This window comes from Callorhinus ursinus, unplaced genomic scaffold (genome assembly GCF_003265705.2).
Source record: "Callorhinus ursinus isolate GAN/ISIS: 27379988/994484 unplaced genomic scaffold, GSC_fseal_2.0 scaffold8, whole genome shotgun sequence".
Classification (NCBI taxonomy): domain Eukaryota; kingdom Metazoa; phylum Chordata; class Mammalia; order Carnivora; family Otariidae; genus Callorhinus; species Callorhinus ursinus.
Genome location: NW_027397070.1, coordinates 17,960,788 through 17,985,943, shown reverse-complemented (window position 1 = coordinate 17,985,943; position 25,156 = coordinate 17,960,788). Strand labels below are relative to the sequence as shown.

At 34.6% G+C, this 25,156-nt stretch overlaps 1 protein-coding gene and 1 pseudogene across 7 annotated transcripts in view; both read right to left on the bottom strand.

Moving 5' to 3' along the window:
• The window catches only part of LRFN5 (leucine rich repeat and fibronectin type III domain containing 5), a 242,905-nt gene that overhangs the window by 150,949 nt on the left and 66,800 nt on the right, over positions 1-25,156 (bottom strand). The window lies entirely within an intron of this gene.
• LOC112821840 (large ribosomal subunit protein eL30 pseudogene) lies at positions 21,033-21,375 on the bottom strand (annotated as a pseudogene).

The following is a 25,156-nucleotide window of genomic DNA, read 5'->3' as shown; positions in this document are numbered from 1 at the left end:
CACACACACACACACACACACACACACACACACACACACACACACACACAGGTTTTATATTTTGACATCCTTCTAAAATCTGAAAACACTAAGTCTGATTTTGTTTTCTATTACTTCTGCTTGGTCTTCTTGTCTCATTCATAATATATTTTCTGATGTTTTCTTGTGGATTTATGTTAATAAAATCTTATCTATGAAATTATTTGAATCCCATGTTTAAGGAGGGTTTCTTTCAGGGAGAAACTGACTGCATCTGCCAGTTGTCTGGAACCACTACCTACCAGGAACTAATCTGAAAATAATTTACATCTTAAGAATGCCTGGAACCAGAAGTATAATAAATTGATATCACAAATCTATTCCATATATGACAGTCAGTTTGAGGCTTTGAGTTCTCAGGAGATCATTTATACATCTCCCAGAGCCCCAGTGCTAAATTCAAAGCAGTGAAGTTTGCTTGTTTTTTCCCCCTCTGTGTAAAGCATTTCTTACTTCTCTCATTCACTAAGTATGTCATTCCCCAGGACTTTGGCTTTAGAGAGGCATCTTCTATGTTACCTCATCCGATATGTGTCCTGGCTTTTGTCTCCTGTCCCCAGCATCATATGTACCCATCCAAAAAAAAAAAAAAAAAAAAAAAAAAAAAATGGAAGTCCAAAATCTCCCTGAGAACAACTAACAAATTTATAAATTGCTTACCTCTCTAGGTTTCTATTTTAAACTTCATTTTTATGCTTCAGTCAGCATCCATTTATTTCTTACAAGGGGTGTGTGTGTGTGTGTGTGTGTGTGTGAGAGAGAGAGAGAGAGAGAGAGAGAGGGCGAGAGAGAAAGAAAGATTTTCTTACTGAAACTAAGATATTTGTTCAGGATGTCTGGTCCTCCCTTCTGACAGAGAAACTCAAAATAAAACTTAAATATATATTTCCAAATGTTATTTTTTAGTAATTTTTAGAATTAAGAGCCATTAAATTATAGATCATTAAATATGACAAATTAAAAAATGCATCTTATACTATTTTCTTGATAGTTACATCAAAATGAATTACTGTTATCTTCATTTTAAAACAGCTTGATGTTGTTACTGTAAACACATTTGCAATAATAGGAAACTCTCTATTGAGTACATATTTGGTACAATAAATCACATTACTTCAAAAAAGATTCAGAAAATTTATGCTAAATGTTTTCTAAAACTTTGCCCTAAGGAATTTTCATAACCTATAAAGCAGGAATACACCATAAATGAAACTTGATCAATCTTAGGTTTTTTTCAAAATGACTACGAACTAAGTAAAAGTAAGGTTATTGGTCAGGGTCTAGAATTACTTCATACTAATGTCAACACTAATATATTGATACTTCCATGTACTTTCAAATTGAGGTGCAGAAATAACTGATCTACTGTATTTATATTATTACTTTAAAAATGTTTTACCCCCAAACAATCCCAATCTATAGTCGTTAAAAGTTGTAAATTATTCAATGTATTATTTTTTAATAATAACTATGCACTCTCTCATTATATTTGAGTTTAGAATAGATAAAAATTTATATTTAACACTTCAGTTAATCTACCCCCAGAGAAAGAAATCTGAACTCAGACCCTAGGTTTTAGTATTACACTTTGTTTCGTCTTGCTCTTTGTTTCTTTGGTTGTTGTGTGTTTCTTTAGGCATCCTTATATCCGATGATAAAGTCACTTAGGCCAGAATATGACATATTTTCCTCCACATCTTTATATTAGATATATCTTAACATTTTTACATTTAGGTAAAATTGAGATGAATCTACTTAATATTTCCAAAATAAGCTTATATTTTCTTTTAACTTACTATATTATTTGGATTTTATGGGTAAATATTCCTAGAATAATTAAATTTCAAAGAAGTACAGACTAAATAAAGAGGGATGGCATACAATAGCATTTCCTCATACAAAAGGAAATCCCAACACCATAGTTAATGGTATACGAAGACTGGAAGATAAGATTTTTAATAGGCATAAAACATTTCTTTCACATATTTTAGGAACTATTCAAAGCAAAATATGGTAAGTGGAATCCAAAAATGGGAAAACCAATATATGAGTGTCAGCCTAACAATATGTTTATGAAACAATGTAAAAAAATGAAAAGTAACTTCAAGTTCTAGTCCTCAGAAACCCAATAGGATTCCAGGTCTGGGTTCAAAAACATACAAGAAGAGTCTGTTATCATCTCATAGATAAGCAAGGAAGATTACTGAGGTCTAATCAAAAGTCCTTAGGAAGCAACAAAAGGAGTTTTACTAGACAAATTTGGGATAATTTAAACATAGTACTGGTGAACAAGCAATCAATCCAACAAATTTAAAAACATACTATGTTTAGACGATGTCAGGAAACCAAAACTTTGAAACCGTGTAAATAATTAAAAGAATCAAGCATCTAGGGCGCCTGGGTGGCTCAGTTGGTTAAGCGACTGCCTTCGGCTCAGGTCATGATCCAGGAGTCCCTGGATCGAGTCCCACATCAGGCTCCCTGCTCGGCAGAGAGTCTGCTTCTCCCTCTGACCCTCCCCCCTCTCATGTGCTCTCTCTCTCTCTCTCATTCTCTCTGTCTCAAATAAATAAATAAAAAATAAATCTTAAAAAAAAAAAGAATCAAGCATCTATTCTGCTCTTCCTCTACAAGAACTATATATACCTAAGTGTAACAAACAGTTGATGAGAGTTAAGTTTTACTTTCTAGATTTTCAGCTAATAGATGAAGAAAGAATAATAAACCTAGAATCTAATGAAATAATGAATCTCAATAGTAATCAACAAATCACTAGTGAACAGCTAATGAATAACTAGGTAACAGATATGTGAAGTTCACAGTACTTGAGAGCTCACACTTGAGAGAAACCCAGACATCATTATCTCCCGATGAAAAACAACTGGAAGTACACAGCACAATCAACAAAGAATACTAGTCAAAAAAAAAGAAAAATGTGGATTTAAATCTTATCCAGACTCTATAACTAACTACCAGTCTACAGGAAATGCAGTCAAGAGAAAATATGTAAAAAAGTAGCAGTCAGTAAATCCATAAGGTAGGGATCTATAAAATACAGAGCAGCCTTGTGTCCTCTATTAATTCATTATAAGGAGGAAAAAAAAAAAGAATGCGAATTCATAGATTAGAAGATATCTAAGAAATATCAACTAAAGTACTTTTGGGAACACCTTTGAATCTTGATTATAAGAAACCAAATATGAAAAGAATGTTATGAAGTAAATATGGAAATTTGAATACTGGTTGACTATTTGATTATATAAAGAAGTAATGGTAATTTTTTAGGTGTGATAATAGTAATGCATGTGTGTTAAAACAAAAATTCCTTTTTTTTTATTTTTTTATTTTTGTTTTTTTTAAGATTTTAGTATTTGACAGAGAGAGACACAGCAAGAGAGGGAACACAAGCAGGGGGAGTGGGGGAGGGAGAAGCAGGCTTCCAGCTGAGCAGGGAGCCCAATGCGGGGCTGGATCCCAGGACCCTGGGATCATGACCTGAGCTGAAGGCAGACACTTAATGACTAAGCCACCCAGCCACCCAAAAATTTCTTATTTTTTATTTTTTTTTTAATTCCTTAACTTTAACAATGCATACTCAAACATTTACAGATGAAATAATGTGATGTTGGGGTTTGCTTTAAAATAATTTAAGTTGTACAATGAGATTAGCTGGATGAATGAAATAAGATGGGCTATTTGATGATAATTATTGAAGATGGGTAATGTGTACTTGGGGGTCTATTACATTGTTCTGTTTTTTTTAAAATGTAAGCTTGAAATTCCTATAATAAAATAACAAAATTATTTAAAATGTAATGTAATACAAAGCTTATTAGAGTTGCTTATCTCGAAAACAACTTCATTAATAATGAAAAACAAAGGGGTGCCTGGGTGGCTCAGTCGTTAAGCATCTGCCTTTGGCTCAGGTCATGATCCGAGGATCCTGGGATCAAACCCCACATTGGGCTCCCTGCTTGCTGGGAAGCCTGTTTCTCCCTTCCCACTTCCCGTGCTTGTGTTCCTGCTCTCGCTGTCTCTCTGTCAAATAAATAAAATCTTAAAAAAAAAAATTTAAAAAAAATAATGAAAAACAAATACTAATATGAAATGTTTTACCCTCTAATTCTCTACATGGTCTTTTTTAATGTCAAAAATTGGTTTTGATAATTTATTGTATAATTTGTATGAGTTGTATGTATGTCATCTTATTTACTGCTCAAAACAGTTAACAAATGATATTTAAACATCAATAGATGTTTAGTTTCTGAATACCTATAAATTTGATAACAAAATAAAATGGTAACAAATTTAATACCTGTTAAGAAAAAAGATCATTTTGGCCCTTAGCCACATTATTTATGAAAGTATGTCCAGACTGATTAAATATTTAAACATGTAGAATAAAGCAATTACAGTCTTAGAAAAGCTTTATATAATCATGTACATTCAATGATTTGGGAAGTGTTCCAGAAAACTTTGAAGAAAAGGACATACCTGACTATATGAAAATTAAAACTTTTATGCAATAAAATATTTCATAAAGTTAATATACAAATGATATACTTTGGTTAATATTTGCAATCTAGGTTATCAGGGAATAACCTAACACTCAATGAGCATATAGTTGGATGAACCAACTATTGGCAGATTTATTATGAAGGAATTAAAATAAATAAGGTATACTAGTTAATGTGGCAGAATTTCCATGAGGTATGCTTAAATAATGAATGTGCATAATAATGAGCCGAGGCTTATAAAAGCTAACAGTGATAACACACATGGATAAGTGTGGAGTTTGGGTATGTTTGATAGAATTAAAAAATATTTGTATTGCAGAATACAGAAAAAAAGATGCATGTGTAGGCTGTGTAAAGGTCATTTACTCTAAATATGTAAACCCTATACATATCATATATATGATATACAAGCATAATGAGACATATAAAATTATAAGCTTATCACCAAGGCTTACCTGTGGTAGGGATAGACTCTGATGTAGATAAAAAGGGGTAGAGCTAAGAAAAGAAGAAAGGAAAACTTTATCTCACTTGAAAAGGGTCTATACAATGGTTTATATAATACTGTTATTGGGGTATGGTGTGTGTGTGTGTATGAGAGAGAAACAGAGAGAGAGGATGATGTAGGAATAATCACCAAAACACTAATGGCCATTTTAGAATGATTACTAAAGATATTTTATAATTCAAAATACTATATATTATTTTTGCATCAGGTCTTTAACCTTAAATTGTATTATTTCATTTGTAAATAATTAAAAAATTATGTTAGTTACCTCAAGAATTTTCACAATCTAGAAGATATTTTGAGCACTGGAAGCTATGATGACATCAATATTTACACGCATTAGTATCTTTGCAGTGTCCAGGAAAGCAACTGAGACCACAGCAGCTGCTTAGAGTAGTGCGTTATACTGGTTTGTTTGGGGATTTTTATTTATTTATTTTTACATTTTAACTGAATAGATTTTGAGGCTTATTTGAAATTATATTAGTAAATTTATAAGAAAAAGGGTTACTTTCTCCTTTTGAAAAAATGATACATTTTAGTACTTTAAAACGTTTCTAGAAACAAATAAGTGAACTAGTCAAGCCACACAGTTATTTATCCTTATAATTAATGGATGATGCATACAGCTGACTGCCCTGCATGCATCATTTCATACACCACATAATATATAGCAAAGTATATCTTATATTTATCCTTCATTAAGAGCATTTAAATCATGAGCAGATAGAAACCAGAAACCTAATTACTTACAATAAGCTTATTTCTCCAGAGATGTATCATATATTACAGCTAACATAATAGGTATCTTCTTTATTTCCTCTCCTAAAATATTTTTAGAAAGACCTTTATTCCCTGTTGAGTGCAAACCAAGGAACTAATAGGAAAGTGACATGATCCTTCATACTTGATGGTGGCTACTAGATTTGAAATCAGCCAAGGAAGTGAGTTGTTAGAAGGAAACTTGTCTTAAATATGGACAGTAGATAGAGGTGGGAGGACTATTTGCAAACCTAGGAAACAAGCTTATAAACTAATAATTTGCTTAAAAAAAAAGTGCAAAAGATAAAAAGTGCCCTAGCAACTGATATAATGGGTGACAATGTATTTTGGACATGAGGATAAGGAAAATGATGTCAAGTAAATAATAAATCTAGAAAAGGGAGGTGAAATTCTGATTGGAGGCTAAGTACAAGCAATATGGTACCTGTTATAAAGTACTGAGAAGATGAGACAATGTGAAGGAAAAGGGGACAAAGAGAAATCATACAGCTACTCTGGAAGTTGGAAATAATTCCCCAAACTACAGCTGTGGCTGCTACCATCTAAAGATGGCCTCTGTATAGAGAATAAGAGAACACCCTAATTTAAAAAATATGCAATCCAAAAGCCATTTAGAAAAGTCTATTTTGGTCACTGCCGGCCCACAGATTTTTAAAAATGTACCATCCTTCCTCCACTTCTTGTGGAGGTATTATCTCCTTGAATCTAGAATATAAAGGTCATATTCTCAGGGTAGAAATTTTGGGATAAATAATGGAGTTAACTAGATTGGAATGATAAGCAAATCAGACAGATTTTCGAGAACCTCTCCATCCTTATGTTCTGCTTCATATTATTACCATGAGCATTAAGTCCCATTAAAAGAAAAATTTCCTTGAAAAAGTCCCACTAAAAAAATAAAAAGTTAAGTGATTTCACCCACTAATATTTGTACAATAGGGATTTTAGGAAACACTTCAACCTTAAAATAAGACTGGGCCCATAACAGATAGCACCAGCTAGGTGACACTATTTGCAAGGTCGGGTGGGGCAAGTTTCTCCAGAATGAATACTTGAATCAATATCCAAAAGGTCCAGGAATCAAGGGGTGGAATGGAAGTGGCACTACTCACTGTTGCCCCTTATGACTCACTAGCAAAATTTCTGATTCCTGTTCCTATGACTTTATGCTCTGCTAGCCTAGAGATCTTAGTTTCAGAGAGAGAAATGCTTCCAGGAGGAGACACAACAATGATCCCATTGAACTGGAAATTAAGACGTCACCTAAACATTTTGGGCTCCTCATGCTTCTGAATCAACAAGCAAGGAAGGAAGTTATAGTGCTGGCTAGGGTGACTGGTCCTGAATACCAAGGTGAAATTGGACTACTACTCTACAATGGAGGTAAGGAAGAGTATGTCTGGAATATAGGAAATGCATTAGGTATCTCTTAGTATTGCCATGACCAGTGATTAAAGTTAATGAAAAACTGTAACAACCCCATCTAGGCAGGACTGCTAATGGCCCAGATCCTTCAAGAATGAATAACCCCACCAGTGAAGCACCATGACCAGCTGAGGTACTTGCTGAAGGCAAAGGGAATACAGAATGAGTAGTATAAGAAAGCAGTTATGCAAACAATGAGTCACGGAACACTACAACAAAAACTAATGATGTAATGTGTGGTGATTAACATAACAAAATAAAATAAAAAATTCAAAAAAAAGAATTAGAGGGAACAGTACACTGGGCTCATATAAGGAACAAAGCATGTTCCAAAAAGCCATAAGGAAAACTTTATAATTAATGGCATTGGTTAGAATACTCAGAAAGGTTTTAGTTCAGAAATGAGAGATAAGTAGCACTAGATTAAATGCTGTTCTGGGCCCACCAAAAAAATACTAAAAGACCTAAAGGATCAAACAGTTAACATGTAACCCAACCGTGCCCCAATATAAAGCTTCATAATGTATGGAACCTTGAACAGCATGGGCTTAGATTATATGGGTCCACTTACATGCGAATTTTTTTACAGTACAGTATTATAAGTGTATTTTCTCTTTCTTATGATTTTCTTAACATTTTCTTTTCTCTACCTTAGTTTATTGTAAGAATATAGTATATAATAAACATATAACATACAAAAAAAAAAGAAAGCAGTTACAAAAACAAGCTTACAACCATGTGACTTGTTATAAAAATAGGGATTGCAATTGTCAAAAGTATTTCCCCTAGTATTCATAACAAAATAAGGGGAAATACTTAATACACATATACTAAGCAAATAACCTTTTTTTTTTTCTTTTGGGTTTTTTCCTTCCTTTCTTATTCCCTTGTCATATGACAAAAGTTGTATTGACTTTATATCAATATTTAAGTATTGTTCATTTTAAATCATAACAGTTGAGTTACAAGATATGAGAAGAATAAAACTTTCAAGGACTTCACACCCTCATCTGGAGAAGGGACTAGTGTTTTCATTTGTATACAATATAGTTGCATCATGTTAGGTGAAATTATGACCTTGTTATTGCTTTTACTTGGAGATTAAGTATGGTTTAAGAAGATGTGTATAGGTGTCAAGTTGACAAGTGGTGGACTTGTGATGGTTAATTTTATGTTGACTAAGGTAAGGAATGCCCAGATAGCTGATAAGACATTATTTCTGAATATGTTTGTAAAGCTGTTTCTAGAAGACATTAGCATTTGAATTGGTAAACTGACTAAAGCAAATGGCCCTCCCTACTGTGATTAGACATCATCCAATCCACTGAGAACACAAATAGAACAAAAATGTAGAATAAAGGCAAATTCCATCTCTCTGCTTGAACTAACACATCCATCTTCTTCATCTGCCCTCAGACATTTGTGCTCCTGATTCTTGCTTGGGCTTTTAGACTGCAATCAGGACTCATACCATCAGCCCCCTAATTCTCAGGTCTTTGGATTCACATTGAATTATACCAGCAGCTTTCCTTGTTCTACAGCTTGCAGGCAGCAGAGTCTGGGATTTCTTGGGTTCCTTAGCCACATGAACCAATATCTATAATAAATCTCCTCTTATACATATTTCTCTCTATATATATCCTATTGGTTATTTTCTCAACTGGACCTTAAAATAATTGGCCCCATGACAGATCAAAATTCAGAACCTTAATGGTTTAATGTACTATGACATACAGCAGATTGGAAATTGTTTCCTTTTTTTTTTTTGCCATGAATAGACATCTTTCCAAAGAAGACATACAGATGACCAATAGGCACATGAAAAAATGCTCAACATCACTGATCATCAGGTGATGTATGGAAGTGCTGAATCACTAAATTGTACACCTGAAACTAACCTTACACTGTACTGGAATTTATTATTTATTTATTTATTTATTTATTGGATTTCTTTTTTTTTATTTTATTATGTTATTTTAATCACTATACATTATATCAATAGTTTTTGATGTAGTGTTCCATGATCCATTGTTTGCCTATAACACCCAGTGCTCCATGCAGTACGTGCCCTCTTTAATACCCATCACCAGGCTAACCCATCCTCCCACCCCCCTCCCGTCTAGAACCCTCAGTTTGTTTCTCAGAGTCCACAGTCTCTCATGGTTCGTCTCCCCCTCTGATGGTTTCTAATCAAGAACAAGTAAGTACTTCTGAAGACTAATTTAAGAAACCCAAAATTACCTCAGATTTAAACAGAATCTCAACATGGCTATCTAAAACATTTGGAGGCTGGCTTCCAGAAAGAATCTCCTAATACGAAAAGGTGCTAGACCTTCCATATGCCTGGATTGGAAAGGTAGAGGATTAAAAATAAATTAGTTTCCGTGAAGAGGAATCTTTTCATTCATAGCATTAAAGTGAAAAGAAAGCCTCCTCCAACTCAGGTGATACTAACCTAGCTCTGAAGACCACATTTCTGATTACAGTTTCAACCAGAAATGCACTACCTTGTGGGCCAACTTGATGCCAAAATGCCATCTAAAATATCTCTTTTCATTGTGATGAATGCACCTCAGAACCCTGTGCTACAGAATCATTTCTGTGTTACGCAGCTTTAGAGCTAAACGTGTCTGATGTTCCATTTTCCCACATCCATCTGAATCATCTACTGCCCATAATTATGGGCTCCACTTAGTTACAGGGAAAAGGGGGGGAATTAAATATTAAGGCTGGCTCCTAGGGGAGTCAGATTTGCAAACACTGCACTTCTCACATATAATGAAAGATAGAAAAAGATATTCAATCCTTTACAACCCCAAAGAATGAAGCAATACCATCATCAACATTTAGGCTAATTCTACACACAGGCAAAAAGGGAAATGAAAATGAAAGTTTGTCTCTAGGAGAGTCAAATTTGAAAATTCCACCAAGTCTCATATATTAAAATATTATAAAGATGTGCATTCCTTTCTGGCCCCAGAGAATGGAACAGCATCAATCATCCACACTAATTCAGGATTAGGCAAAAGGAAGTTATAGTCTTAAATCAGGTGTCTTCCTTTTTTCCTACTTCAGAGAAAAGACTTGGGAACTGAGCAGAGAAAGCACTTTAATGTGAAGGACACTCCACATTAATACACTGAGTTTTAATTCAGGTAGGAGTTGAGTATTCTGGAAAGTCAAAGAGGGACTTATATATTGTTTGCAGTGTTTTTTGCAAGGTAGGGAATATATGTCTCCCATTTTATTTAAGAAACCAAAATACATGAAGGTCAAAGTCCTCCAAAGAAGAAAATACTACACTATCAGGGTGTGATACAAAAACAAAAAAAAAAAAAGCAGACATAATGATGCTGATAAAACAATTTGACATCTATTGTACCACCTAGCAGTACCATCTTAGAGAAGGAAGTGTGCTGATTTCCTAGGGCTTTTACAATGAAATGGTCATCAAATCTGGGGCATTTACTCTGGGAAATGTGCACAGTATTCTAGACAAGTATTTATAAATAGTCATTCTCCTAAAGGAAAGATGACAAAGAGCAAAAACTGAAGCCCTTTTTAAAAAGCAAACACTTTAGCTGAGAAAGAACACTGCCTTACTGTCATCATTCTGAAGGCCATTCTGTTTAATGGAAAAAAAATGTACTCAAAAAAATAAGTGAGAAAACTGGTCAAATAGACTGTAACTAATGCCATTTTTTGAAAGCAGAAAATGTTTTTACTTCATGGACCTGGAGAATTAATTTGATTTTTTCAAGAAAAAAAAAAGGAAAAAATCCAATGCTACTTTGTAGAAAAGTTTCTTCTAAGGAGCCATTTTTGAAGCAACATTCATTAAATTAAAATTCTCATCATAAGATAATCACATGGTGCCTAAGTCAGACTCATCATCATCAAATATCACTACCCATCATCTATATTAAAAAGATTGGACTAAATTAATTTAAGTAATTAAAATAATTGAATTATTTACTTGCTAATTAAATAACTATATTCCATTTGTGGATAAATATAGACATCATCATCAGCCTTTGAATGGCTGCACTGCAGTCTTAAAATATTCCTAATTTTTAAATTTGGACTTTCATTTTTTTCTTCTTTAAGTCTTACCAGAAGATCTAACAGGATATTCCAATAATTAAGTTAGACACTGGAATTTGACAGTGGTATAAGAGCACCATGGTTTGAAGAGCTATCTGGCTTACTTAGAGTCTATAAAAATATACTTTGAACTATTTCAGCTTGAAAGAAGGGGGCTATTTCACCAAGTTCTTTCTATGTCTCAATTGAGAGATAGAAAACTTATACATTTAAGTAGTACTATATATCCCCTGGTCTCCAGGGGTCCAGTGGGAATTAATGTGATTAGGCTTATAAAACACACTGAGACCTTAGACAGAAGCTGGCCTTTTTATAATCAGAATTTTAGTTAATTATTGTGCCAGTGTGTCCACATTGACTTAATTTAGAAGTGTAGGCTGTCTACAAGATGTTGGATTTAGTGTTTAATCATTCTCCTGCCAGCCTCCCAAAACCAACTCTATCTTCATCCTTAGAAGTCACCATCATCAACACTTAGGCTAATTCTACACACAGGCAAAAAGGGAAATAAAAATGAAAGTTTGTCGGTAGAAGACCACCAAATCTCATATGGAACTGAATATTTATAATATTTTAACATTCATTCACCTTCACTTCTGGGGGACTGCAGTATCTCCTCTGATTTTTTGCAATCATTCTTGTGAGCTACACCTGCAACTCTTACCTTGTAACTCTCATTTGAATCAACTTAGTTTCTTTTGGTGACATTTCATATCAACAGAGTCCTTTTACTACCAAATTTTTATCACCTTCCTTCTCCACTTTTTTGTTTTAGCAGAAACTTGGCATTTCCTACACATCAACAGCCATCTTGCCCAAGTGCCCATTATGAAAAGGCCATATTGTCTCTCCTGTAGTGAGGACATGATTCTTGCTAGCCAGGTCATTTCTCATTTAAAATACTGGCAGGAGAACATAAAGAAGAGACTCTGCATCACCCTGAGGAAGGAAGTTCACTTCTCCGAGCTGTAGTGTCTTCATTTGTAAAGTAGACAAAACCTCAATTTTTTCTAGGCTTCACTGACTTGTGTTTAAAGATGGAGTGATATTAATAATCATTACCAAGATTTCATTTAAATTCTCTTTCATCTGCTCCCGTAACACCTTTACCCATCTATAAAAGCACTATAGAATCTTCATAAGTCTTACACCTATTCCTGGCAAGGCTGCTCTCCCTGACATTGCCACTGCTCTGCTTCGTTCTGTTTCAGTGAACTGCTTGGCCAGGGATCATCTACTTTAAGGTGGGAAGCTTATTAAAATGCAGTTTCTGAATCCATAGATCTGGGGTGGAGTTTGAGGTTCTGCTTTTCTAAAATGCTCTCATATGATGGTGATGCCGCTTGTCCAGAGCCTAATCTGAGAGGTCACAGATGTTCAGATTAGTGTGCTAAACTCAATGTTTCCTTCTTGTGTCTATGATGCTATTACCATCACTCTGAACCTTCTCAACAATGAACAATCTGTGTCAAAAGAGTTGAAGGAGTTTCTCTCTCCATCACATTACTCATTTTCCTAAGTACTCCACCAATTATTGCAGCAGCCTTTCTTCTTGCCAGCAGAACACACATGGTAACATACAGCTAAACTGGGGGAAAGGTTCCATATACCACATCAGAAACTCCCATTTGATAACTAATGGTTTCTGATCGACCAACTTTGGCCTGGCAACTTCTTTGTTTTAGGAGACATTCTTTGCCAAGAAAATCCTTCATCCTCCTTATAAATTATCTTCAATGTGTTTTGCCCAATGAGTTCACCATATATTACTGGCCTGAACTTTAGTAGTAGGAAATAGCATAAGTACATCAGGCTTCCCATATTATAATTATTACTTTCAAGAGTTGTAATGTGAATAAAAAAAATATGTACATCATATGGTTCACAATGTATGTTCAAAAGTGTTATCTGTTCTTACTGTCCATCAATACTTAATAAGCACTTGAAGTGATTAGCATTCACCAAACATTTCCTTTAGCAGTTATAGTTCTACAGTCGCAGCTAGCTGATTAGCAAATCCTAAATTTAAAAATGTGTTTTAAACATATATCCAGAAGATATACATGGAATAATAAATATCTATTAGGGATATACCAGGGAATAAACCAGATAAAAATCACTTCCATCATGGAGGGAACATTCTGGAGGGGGAATTGGAATCAAAAAGTCATTTTAGTTTTTTGTTTGCATTAGCTATGAGCAAAGTTCCCATCTACAATAAGCCCTTGGTAGGCACACGTAAGCTCTTATTGTCAAAAGTGCTGGCATCATCTTCACCAGTACAAAGAACAAGAGAGGTCAATCATCTTATATCCTAATTCCAACTCTTTTCTAAAAGATTCATGTTTTTGGACAAGTAATTTACCTTCTTTATTATGAGCTTCCTCATCTACAAATTATAAGCATTTGTATTAGCTCTAAATTTCTCCCCAACCATATTGATCTATAATATTATTATACCCTCTTTACAGAAGTTCAACTGGGATCCATTTTCTCCCTCCTTGACAAGTTCAAGAACTGGCTTGTATGTTTTTTTTCCATCCCATATTTACAGAAATCTGTACTAATTTTAATAATCACATTGCGGAGCTCACACCACAATCGTTTTAAAGAAACTTCTCTCCCTCAAGACATTCATGATAATATTCACTCTATATCAGTCATCCATGTCTTGTGTAACCATGTTTTATAATTTATCATCTCATACCATATTCTAATCCCAAGGTTTCAAATATCTTTTCAACCCCAGATCTCACAAAGTAACACATTTCCCTCTTTGTATTCATCAGAAACTTAGATGAAAGTGCCTTCTAACTCACTCAACTCATTGGTTCATTTCTAGCTACTTCCATTTCCCCTGAAACATATGGTCAGCCATTCCCATGCAATCCTTACTCCTCTCCACAATTAGGTTCTGTGATGATATTAACAGTAGTCACCAGTCCCTGCATACACTCAGCTGCTTCTCCAGAGCCTCCCCTGGGCTGCAGAGCATAGATGGAGAAAGCATCAACACCAGGCACAGATTCTGCCAAAAATGTATATGTCTCATAGCAAGTACACTCTTAATGTTGCTTTAAAAGTGCTTTAGTCCTGTCTTGCTGATTTTTTTTCCTGATCTATAAATCCTCTCGTTTTCGTGACCATTGACAGATATTCTTTCCTCTTATTCCTCTAATGTAAACAGCCCACCAATACACTTTCCCTCTTGTTTTTTTTTTTGTATTGTTTAAACAGACAAAAATGGGTCTTTTCTCTTTCCATGGTTACTCTCAAATTTAATGTTCTTACTTTATTTCTTTCATTGTTCTTTGTAATATTCCTCCTTTCAATTTTACTATTGACCATATCTCCATATAAAGTACATGTCAGGGTGTGTGGGTGGCTCAGCTGGTCAAGCGTCCAACTCTTAATCCCAGCTCAGGTCTGGATTTCATTGTTGTGAGTTCAAGCCCTCAAGCCCTGTGTTGGGCTCCATGATGGGCTTCAAGCCCATTTATAAATAAATAAATAAATAAATAAATAAATAAATAGTGCAGATCATTTTCTGATTAGTATCTGGTGTTGACTCAATAATCCTGTTCTCTGTAAGGCTCTCCTCCACACAATATTAATATCACATAAACAGGTAAGGACATGCATTCATGAAGTATGTGGAATTTTATACTATGACCAAAGTCAGTTGGAAATAAAACAGCCCAGCTGTACCCTAGAAGTTCCTAATCTCGGAAGTTCTATTTACTCTTTTAAAGGTGAACCAAGTTCTGGGGTGCTTAAGTGGTTCAGTCAGTTAAGCCTCGGACTCTTGGTTTTGGCTCAGGTCATGATCTCAGGGTCATGGTATTGGGCCCCTCACAGGACTCCGCGCTCAGCACAGAGTCTGTTGGAGATTCTCTCCCTCTCTCTCTCTCTCTCTGCCCCTCCCCCTTACTCATGCTCTCTCTCTCTCAAATAAATAAAATCTTTAAAAAATAATAAGAAGATGAAACAAGTTCTTCCTTAAATAACCTTACCTTTGTAAACTGCAGAAACTCTTTCCCCAAACTCCTCCTTCATATTCTTTGACATGTTGCTCCACTGGAGTTTATATCATTTTCAACTGCATTTCTTAAAGTGGTGCCTTAGTCTCGCATTTGGGGTTGGGGGATAGTTATCAAGGAAACTAAGAAACAGGCATGAGCAGATCGGTTTTAGTGAGATCCTTGCTCTGTTTTTATCATGTAGCAGAACACCCACTCCTTACTGCTGTAGGCGTGGTCCCAATACCAGAAGCTTTTCATCACCTAGAAGCTTATTTGAAAATCACAATTGTAAGCCCTACCTCCAAGACTTACTAGGTCAGGATCTTCATTTTAACAAAATCTCCTTGGTGATTCCTGTGTATATTAATGTTTGAGACTAATCTAGTCCTTCTCACCACTCTGGTGGGTGGTAAAACGGGAAAAAAATCTGCAAGTCTGTCATTACTTTTTCCCGTTTTGTCTTTCTCAAACTCTCTTCAACTTATATTCTAATAAATTCATTGGCTTATACAGTTTAATTTCTACAAACCAACTTTGATTACTTTTCCTATCTATTATGTGTTGCCAATTATCTCCGAATTTATAAATCATAAACAGCAAAATCAGATGATTTAGGAATTGGAAGGGGTTTGGAGATCATTAATCCAACTCCTCTCATGGTGTCTGGCACAAAGTATGCCCTTAATAAATATTTACCAAATACAAGAAAAAAAAGATACAAAGAGAAAACTGATTTTGTAGAGAATAAATAATTATCAATAGCAGAACAAAGACTAGAATACAGCCTCTGAAATCCTCCCCAGTTCTCCTTGCTTTGAATTAACCAGTTCAGTCCTTGTTCTCTTCTGTGTAAAAATGTTTTTTATACCTATATGAGATGATGGAAGTTCACTTACTGTCATAAGCATTTCATAATATCAAGTCATTATGCTGTACCCCTTAAATTTATACATGTTATATGTCAATTACATCTCAATAAAACTGGAAAAAAGGGGAAAAAATTACAACTATCCTCTCTTGCACAGGATTGTTGATTCCTACCCCACCCCAGCCTCTGCAATTTCCCAGAAAATCAATAGCTCAAATATGTGTTAATTTTAATAATTTTCTAACTAGGGGCGCCTGGGTGGCTCAGTTGGTTAAGCGACTGCCTTCGGCTCAGGTCATGATCCTGGAGTCCCGGGATCGAGTCCCGCATCGGGCTCCCTGCTCGGCAGGGAGTCTGCTTCTCCCTCTGACCCTCCCCCCATCTCATGTGCTTTCTCTCTCATTCTGTCTCTCAAATAAATAAATAAAATCTTTAAAAAATAATAATAATAATTTTCTAACTAATTTCTCTGGCCTCATTCCCTGCCTTAAGCAATGATATAGCCTAATTCTCCCACAGTAAAATCCTCGTCATGTTATATTAACTTCAGAAATATTTTAGTAACTCATGTTTTCTATGTATAAAATAAAAATCTTGTATAAATTACATAAGATGTAAACAGACCAGTATTTCATTTAAAATACAAAGACTGAGGGGTGCCTGGGTGGCTCAGTCAGTTGAGCATCTGCTTTCGACTCAGGTCATGATCCCTGGGCCCTGGGATTGAGCCCCACATCAGGCTCCCTGCCTCACAGGGAGCCTGTTTCTCCCTCTCCTTCTGCTTGCTGTTCCCCCCACTTGTGCTCTCTCTCACTCTCAAATAAAATCTTTAAAAATAAATAAATAAATAAATAAATAAAATACAAGGATTGAAACACTGTTTAAAAACTATATTATGTTTATAATAGTCATGCCTTAAGTAGGAGGACATAGAAAAGTAGAAAATAAAGAGATGGGAAAAGATAACTTCCTCCAAAAAAACCACTAGTGAAGCTATATTTACAACAGAAAAATGTTTTGAAACAATATCCCCTAAAATAGAGGAAAATTTAATGTGTCAATACACAAGGAAATATTAAAATTATCAAAAATCTCTCTTTATAGTCTCAAAATATTGAAAGAAAAATTGCAAAACTCAAGGAGAAATAGACAAATCCATGATTTTAACATGTCTCACAGTAATTATAAGATAAATAAAATAAATAAGAAGACTTCTGCTTTCAAACTGAAGTAGAAAGTTCTATAAGATTACTGACTTCTTAAAGCAAAAAATAGTAACAATGTATTTTGGAGTTTTGGTAATATGTTGATATAATAATTGTACTAACAGTAGGAAAGAGTATTGGATAGATAATATAATGAATATTAGAGACAGATAACAAAGGTGAATATTGCAAACTCTAGAGCAATCACTAAAACAGTAGATGTGTACTTGCAGATGGCAAAGCAATAGAGAAGATAAAATAGAATATTTTAAAATATTCAGTTAATATGGAAGAAGAAGGAACAAAGAAGAAATGAAACACATGCAAAGCTTCTTGGCAACTTATACCTATAGTAGAGCCTCCATACGTGGGGCTGAGTGGTGTGGGGATAATGAAAGTAGCCATGGTTCAAATGCCAGTCTCTTGTTGTGCTTACAAAAATATAGTAGATATTCTTGAATGGATGTTTCTGTTTGTTGTATTCCCTTATGGTTAATTTCTGTAGACCTTATTTTTTTTAAGTTTACTTACTTATTTTAAGTAATCTCTACATCCAACAAGGGGCTCGAACTCACCCCAAGATCAAGTTGCATGCTCTTCTGACTGAGCCAGCCAACCACCCCAATTTCCATAGACTTTTGATATTTTATAATATTCATATAACTTGTATGGCTGAGAAGTTTTGCCAAGCTCCTTACTTCATCTTCCTGGAAGTTAATCAACCACCATTAATTTTCTTTTTATTTTTTTTAAGTAGGCTCCACCCTGGGCGTGGACCCCAACACAGAGCTAGAACTCATGACCATGAGATCAGGACCTGAGCTGAGATCAAGAGTTGGACACTTAATAGACTGAACCACCCAGGTGCCCCTGTTTAATTTTTTTTATGAGTTCAAGCCCCAAGATCAAGAGTTGGATGCTCTACGGACTGAGCCCATCAGGTATCCCTTCCACCATTCATTTTTTGAAAGCTCTAATTTCATTTGGTCAGTTGTGGAAAAAATAAAAAGAATTATCCCTTTAGGTCTTCATCTAATAAGATACAATAAAAACAGAATCTTAATAATCTCATATACTTAATTCTTAAAATGCACTAGATCTTGCATTGAAAGCATAGAGTTTAAGAAAATGATAAAATACACATATAATAATATCCATTATTGATCAAATTGAGTATTATTAATTTGGTTCCTACTTACTAAAGAGGCATGGATAAAAACAATAAATTAAAAATGGTTCCTTATATATTTGTGGGCCTACCACCTAACCTGGAGAAAATACACATATTCACATACTCCAAATTCTACACTTTCAGAGGCTTTCCTGCCCTTCGGAAGCCCATTCACAAATCCCAGTCAAAGGATTCTTATATTCAAGGAACATCCAATGAGTATCATGTAAAAATAGAAAGACATGTGGATTGTCAATATGATGAAAGGATTGAAGGTTATAACTTTTTTCCAAGTTGCATCCATAAGAAATATACATAACATGTAAGAAATTTGTTACTTTATTGATTCTGTCTCTTTGTGAAAGAAGTCTGAGCATCCAGACATTAGATGGAATCAAATAATTAAAACATAATCTCTATTCCTGAGAAGTATCTGATTAAGAGCTAAGTGAAATTTGCAGTGCTATTAGGTGTCTGGTTGAAGTGCTCAGAGATATTGGTATCAGAAAGAAGTCACTCAAACTGTGATCTGAAGGAAGGATAGAATTTGAATAACTAGAGATGAGGAGGAATAGAATCTTACACAGGAGACAGAGATGTACCTAAGACAGAAGTCAAATACAACCTTGACTCTTCAAGGAGGAAGGGAATAAAAATAGCTAATATCTGTAGAGTGATTACTATATGCCAAACACATTTCTAAAATGTTACATGTGTCAACCTCATTTAATCCTAACAGTATCTAGTAATGTTAAGTACACTTTATCAACCCAATTTCACAAATAAGCAAACTGTAGCATCTAGAGAAAGAGCACTTGCCCTTGCTTACCTACTAAAGCTAGAACTTGAAAATGAATTAAACCTCTGGCTTCCAGAAACACTAGTATTAAGAAGAAAGGAAATAAGTCTCTGTAGACCTTGCAACATGGCCAGATGCTGAATAAATAGATCTTGAATCAAGATTTGACTCCAAGGTATTTTATCTCTCTTGAACATATTATGAGATATTGGAGCTTCTTCGTCTTGGAGATGATACAATAAGGTGATGCTTTAGAAAGATTTATTTAACAAACTTGTTTGAAGAGAGGTGGATTGTTGAAAGAGGTACTGGAGTGAAAGAAACAAGGGTTAATTGCCTCAAGAGAGGCGAGGATGAACAAATACAGATGATGAGTTAAAACATCCAGTATCTAAGATGTAAGAACAGCAAGCAAGATGTTAGAAGTGGGGGGAAAATACTTTAAAGAGGAAAATGCTACTTAGTTGCCCTTCATTTTTAGGATAAAATAATTATTAGTTTCTCATTAAGATAATTTTTAGACTTCAGGAAATAAAGTCCAAATTCTCATCTTAGGCTATTATCGTATTAAGAACCTGATTTCTTTTTAAATTATAAATTTTCTTGATAATAGAAATATCTTTAAATAATTTTGTCAAATATTCTAGATATATCTTCAAAGTATCCTCATATTAGAAAATGAATTCCCTTTGTAGCAAAGGATGACCTTTACATACTAATAATAAATTAAAAGAAAAATAGATATTAGTATTTTTAGTTTGAAATTCTCGTGTTCCATTTTGCTAACATTTTGTCCTTGCAGAGGCAGTTCAAGGTTTTTACAAAATAATAAAATAGAAGCTTTTCAAGCTAAAATAGAACATATAGGAAATGATAGCACAATGTAATAGAATTCATCGTCATTGAAGGAATACTGACTAGAAGTTAGAAAATAGAGTATTTAGTCCATTTCTCCCATTACCATGCTTTCTGACATTATGCAAATGTAATCTTCCTGGGTCTTTATTTTGCTATCGGCTGAAATAAAAATGATTCAAATTTCAGGACTATTCCAGTGAGGAATTAGGACTTTATAACTTAACAAAATATAACCAAAGATGAAATTTAAAACAATGAACTTCAGAGGCCCAAAGATCCACTGTGCCAAAATAATGAATGAAATTAATAGTTACAGGTGGCTTGAAACGTAAGTTATAGAAATATAATTTTTTTTGGAAATATAATTTATTTTGAGTTTCTCAAAGGGATACTTCCCCTAATTAACATTTTGTATTCAATTTATATGTATTTTTGAATAGGTAATGCATATATGCTATTCATAAATCAAAAACATACACAAAATTATATAGTAAAATGTTTCCTTCTAATCCCTGTGTTCATACATCCAGTTCCCACATTACACCTCCAATAATGCCCATTCTCCCAGAGGTTTATATATACATATATATAAACACAGAAATACATATTTTTATTGGACTGTATTTTTGCTTTATGCTATTTACTTCACATACCATACAGCAACTTCTTCCTTTTTTATTTTTCCTGTTAAACAAGCTCTGGCTAGTTTTATTAAAGAAAAATTTTTCATGGTTTACTTTTCACCAGTCTGTTCTAGCATGGCTTCTAATGATATCCTCATCACCTGGATCAATGATAGTCAGTGTGCATACTCTGTAATATTTCCCACATGCTGTGCCCAATTCAATATTATCACCACTATAGTGACATCGGTTTTGGCCAACATGGTATAGTACTCCATTTCAGATTTCCACAAGGCTGGGCAGTTGTTGGTGAGGATAACCAGTTTCCCTTTGCTATGTCTGATCATTTGCAGAGTCTGCTTGTACCTCAGCACATACTTTCCACTTTTCATATCTAGTTGGAGCCTAGAGTTGATACTCCAGCGACTTTTTCATCTTTTTTGCAACCACCATCTTCCTGCCTTAGGAATGGGATAGCACCTACCAAGAGCAGCCACCAAAATGGCCAGGAGAGAGAAAGGAAAGAGCTCCCACAATGTCTTGATTCTCTGCCAGTATAGTTTCATTGTCTTTCATATCTCTGTACTGAAAATTTCCTTATTCATTTTGTTTTTGTTTTTGCTTTTGTTTTTAATTATTAGAGTTTTGAGAGCTTTTCACTGTATGGATATACCTTAATTAATTTAACCATCAAACATTATGAAAGTTTAAGCTGTTTCTGCTACTTTAATAACACTACAGTATAATTTTTTAATGCTTTTTCGTGTATGTGTGTGTGTGTGTGTGTGTGTGTGTGTGTGTGTGTGTGTTTTAAGTAAACTCTACCCCCAACGTGGGGCTCAAATTCATGACTCAATCAAGAGTTGCATACTCTACCAAAGGAGCCAGCCAGGCACCCAACAGTATAAAGTTTTATACAAATTTTATTTCATGAATATGTAACCATACAACTAGTAATAAATTCCTGGGAGAAGAAATGCCTGGGTTAAAAGATGCATAGAGTTTTAATATTTATAGATCTTGTAAAACTATCCAACATGTGAGACGTACTGTTTATACTCTCACAAGCAACACATGAGAGTGTTATTTTGTTACTAGCAATTATACCAGTAGTGTGGGTTTAAGAAACTTACAGATGTAAATCAATTCAAGAGATTAAATTCTATCAGTGTTGCTTTAAATTGAATTTCTATTAGGATTCTGATGGACATTAGGGTTAGGATTAGGACATCATTCCCTGTGTGTAAGAACCATTTTATCATTTTATTTTATTAAATGTCTGCCCTTTTTGTTCAGATTTAATTTTTGTCTTATTCTTGATCTCTCGAACATCTTAGCAATATTAGCACATTTCTATGCTATAAATTGCAAAAAGTTTTCCCTGTCTTTGTATTTGATTTTTGTATCTTTGCAATATAAATTCTTTTCTAACGTAACTGATTTTTGTAATGTAATGTTTTTCCTTCCATGGTTTCTAGATTAGGAATTATGGCTATGAAGCCCTGCTCTACTGTAAGATTATACATTTTCTCAGGTTTTCTTCTTATATTATTGAGTACATATTTTACATATAAATGTTTTATCTATTCATCTTGGAATATGTTTTTTGTTGTTTTGTTTGTCTTGTTTTTTTGCTAGGTAGCTAACAATTTCTCACAACACTACTTACAAAATAGTCATTTGTCTCAGTAAACAAAATTATATATTTCTACTACATAGCTGCCAAGATTATTCATCTTGATTTTCCACTTTTTTCTTCTCTTCTACAGGGCATAAGTGCTTTAAAAAAAATAAGCAATTACCAACATATACATGCATATATACATAAATATTTATATATAAATTGAATGTTTAGAAGACTAGAAGCCAGAATTAAAGTCAGCTGATAAAGTCAGTGGTACTGAATGAAGATAAGTACACAGTGTCCTTGGCTTGGTTATTCTTCAGGAAATCTGATTTTCATACAAACTCTGCCTGGTATCTGGTATAGAGACACCAATTATAAAATATATATCCATTTCAAACCTAAGAGACACTAATTCTAGTAAATAAGTATAGTTATATGAAAAAAAAAATCATTCCCAGGGCACATACGTGGTACAATCAGTTAAGTGTCGAACTCTTGGTTTCGGCTCAGGTTGTGATCTCAGGGTCATGAGATGTCATGACCCTGTGTCAGGCTCTGCACTCAGTGTGAAGTCTGTTTGAAATTCTCACTCCCTCTCCCTCTGCCCCTCCTGCTCATGCTCTCTCCCTCTCTCTAAAAAAAATAAATAAATAAACCTTTTTTAAAAAATAATTCTCTTACAAGTTATTTGAAAAGCTGTCTTGAGCTTGAGGACAGTATTCTGCATGGAAAAATTCTAAAGCTTTTTGGGGTAGTGGTAAAACTGAAAAGGGCATATATAATTAATAACTGACATTTTTAAAACTACCTTCTAAGAATTTCTAGTTGTTATTAAGTTACGCAGTAATGGGAGATAGGAAAGAAAAAGAAAACACACATACATTTAATGACCCAAGGTCATAGATTAGAAAACTCTGGGTGAACACTGAGTGTTGAATGCAAATTTCAAGTTCTTGAAGTTGAATATGTAATACAGTCTCTTTCTTAAGACCCTCCTACAAAATTTTCAATCTAAATTACAAAAAAATTAAGGAATCTTATTTTGTAATATTCTGACATATAATAAAAATGAAGAGCTAAATGAAAAGTTTTAATCACAGCATCTGATGTAAACTACTGAAATACTGTTACTAATGGTGATTTATATGGCAATCTTTATATTCAATCACCATTCAAAGCCCCTCTCATATGAACTCATTTATTCCTCAAGTAACCAAATGAGCTAGGTATAAGTATTGTCTCCATTTTATAAGTAAGGAAGCTAGAGCAAAAGGATTAAATAACTTGCCCAAGGTTCTACAGCCAGCAATGATCCAGCTGTGCAGCAACAAAATGAAAAATGACAGCTTCATCACCAGATCTGGCATGCAGGGTTCTAGGATAGCTGAGGAAACTAGCTATAGAGCCCTAATGAGCACAGCCAAGATGTCCACTGCACACTACAGAAGGGAACTTCTAGGTTTAAGAATCAAAAATCACCAAATTGCGAATGGCTGTAACTGTCAGAAGTCATGCCCAGTAGTTGTCAGTGTAAGTCAGAATTGGAAGGAACAGGATCCAGTCCCAATTAAAAAAGAGCCAGAGAAAGCAAACAGGCCACCAGTGGTCCAAAACTAGAGGATGACTAGGAGATGTTGGCTAACCAAAGACTTTTATAGATAGAGATCTAGCTCTTCAAGCTGGGTCCACATAAGGGAAAAAGGAATGCTCAAATTTGTAAATGAGGTAGGGGTCAATGAGCCCTAAGAAAGAACCAGCACTCCATATATTCAGGAAAGGAACAGGGGCAGGGACATCTAGCAGCCACTTCTGAGCTCTAGTGCTACCCACATCCCTGTCACTAGCCACATGGGGCTATTTAAATTTAAATTAACTAAAGTTAAACAATTGAAAATTCAGTTCCTCCCTCACGTTAGCCACATTTCAAGTGTTAAATAGTACAAATGGCTACAACTATCATATTAAACAACAGTGCTACAGGATAACAACTTTATCAAATATCCCCCTTGTTAAATAAGGGTGATTTTGTTCTTTACTATTGTTTTACATCAAATTTTAGAATGAATTGACTCCAATCCTAATGTGGACAATATGTATACACAACCATGAAATTTAGGAATGTAGAGTCAGAAGAAAACAAAGCACTGAAGCCACCATTCTTGTCTAAAGTAACATTCCATCATGTCTTGTTTCCCTCAATCCTTAGAACTCACAAACTCCAGGTGTAATGGCTGAGGAGCCCTTCCAAAGAAACTCCTGCCAGGGCACCTGGGTGGCTCAGTCGTTAAGCGCCTGCCTTCAGCTCAGGTCATGATCCCAGAGCCCTGGGATGGAGCCCCGCATCGGGCTCCCTGCTTGGGGGGAAGCCTGCTTCTCCCTCTCCCACTCCCCCTGCTTGTGTTCCCTCTCTCGCTGTGTTTCTGTGTTTACTCTGTCAAGTAAATAAATAAAATCTTAAAAAAAAAAAAAGAAAGAAAGAAAGAAAGAAACCCCTGCCCCATGAAAAGGTATTAACAGGAGTTAGAATTCTTCCTGGCTTTGTTTCCCTTAGCTGAACAATTCCTAAGCCACAAAATTTCACTAAGAGAATGAAATCCAACTATAAAC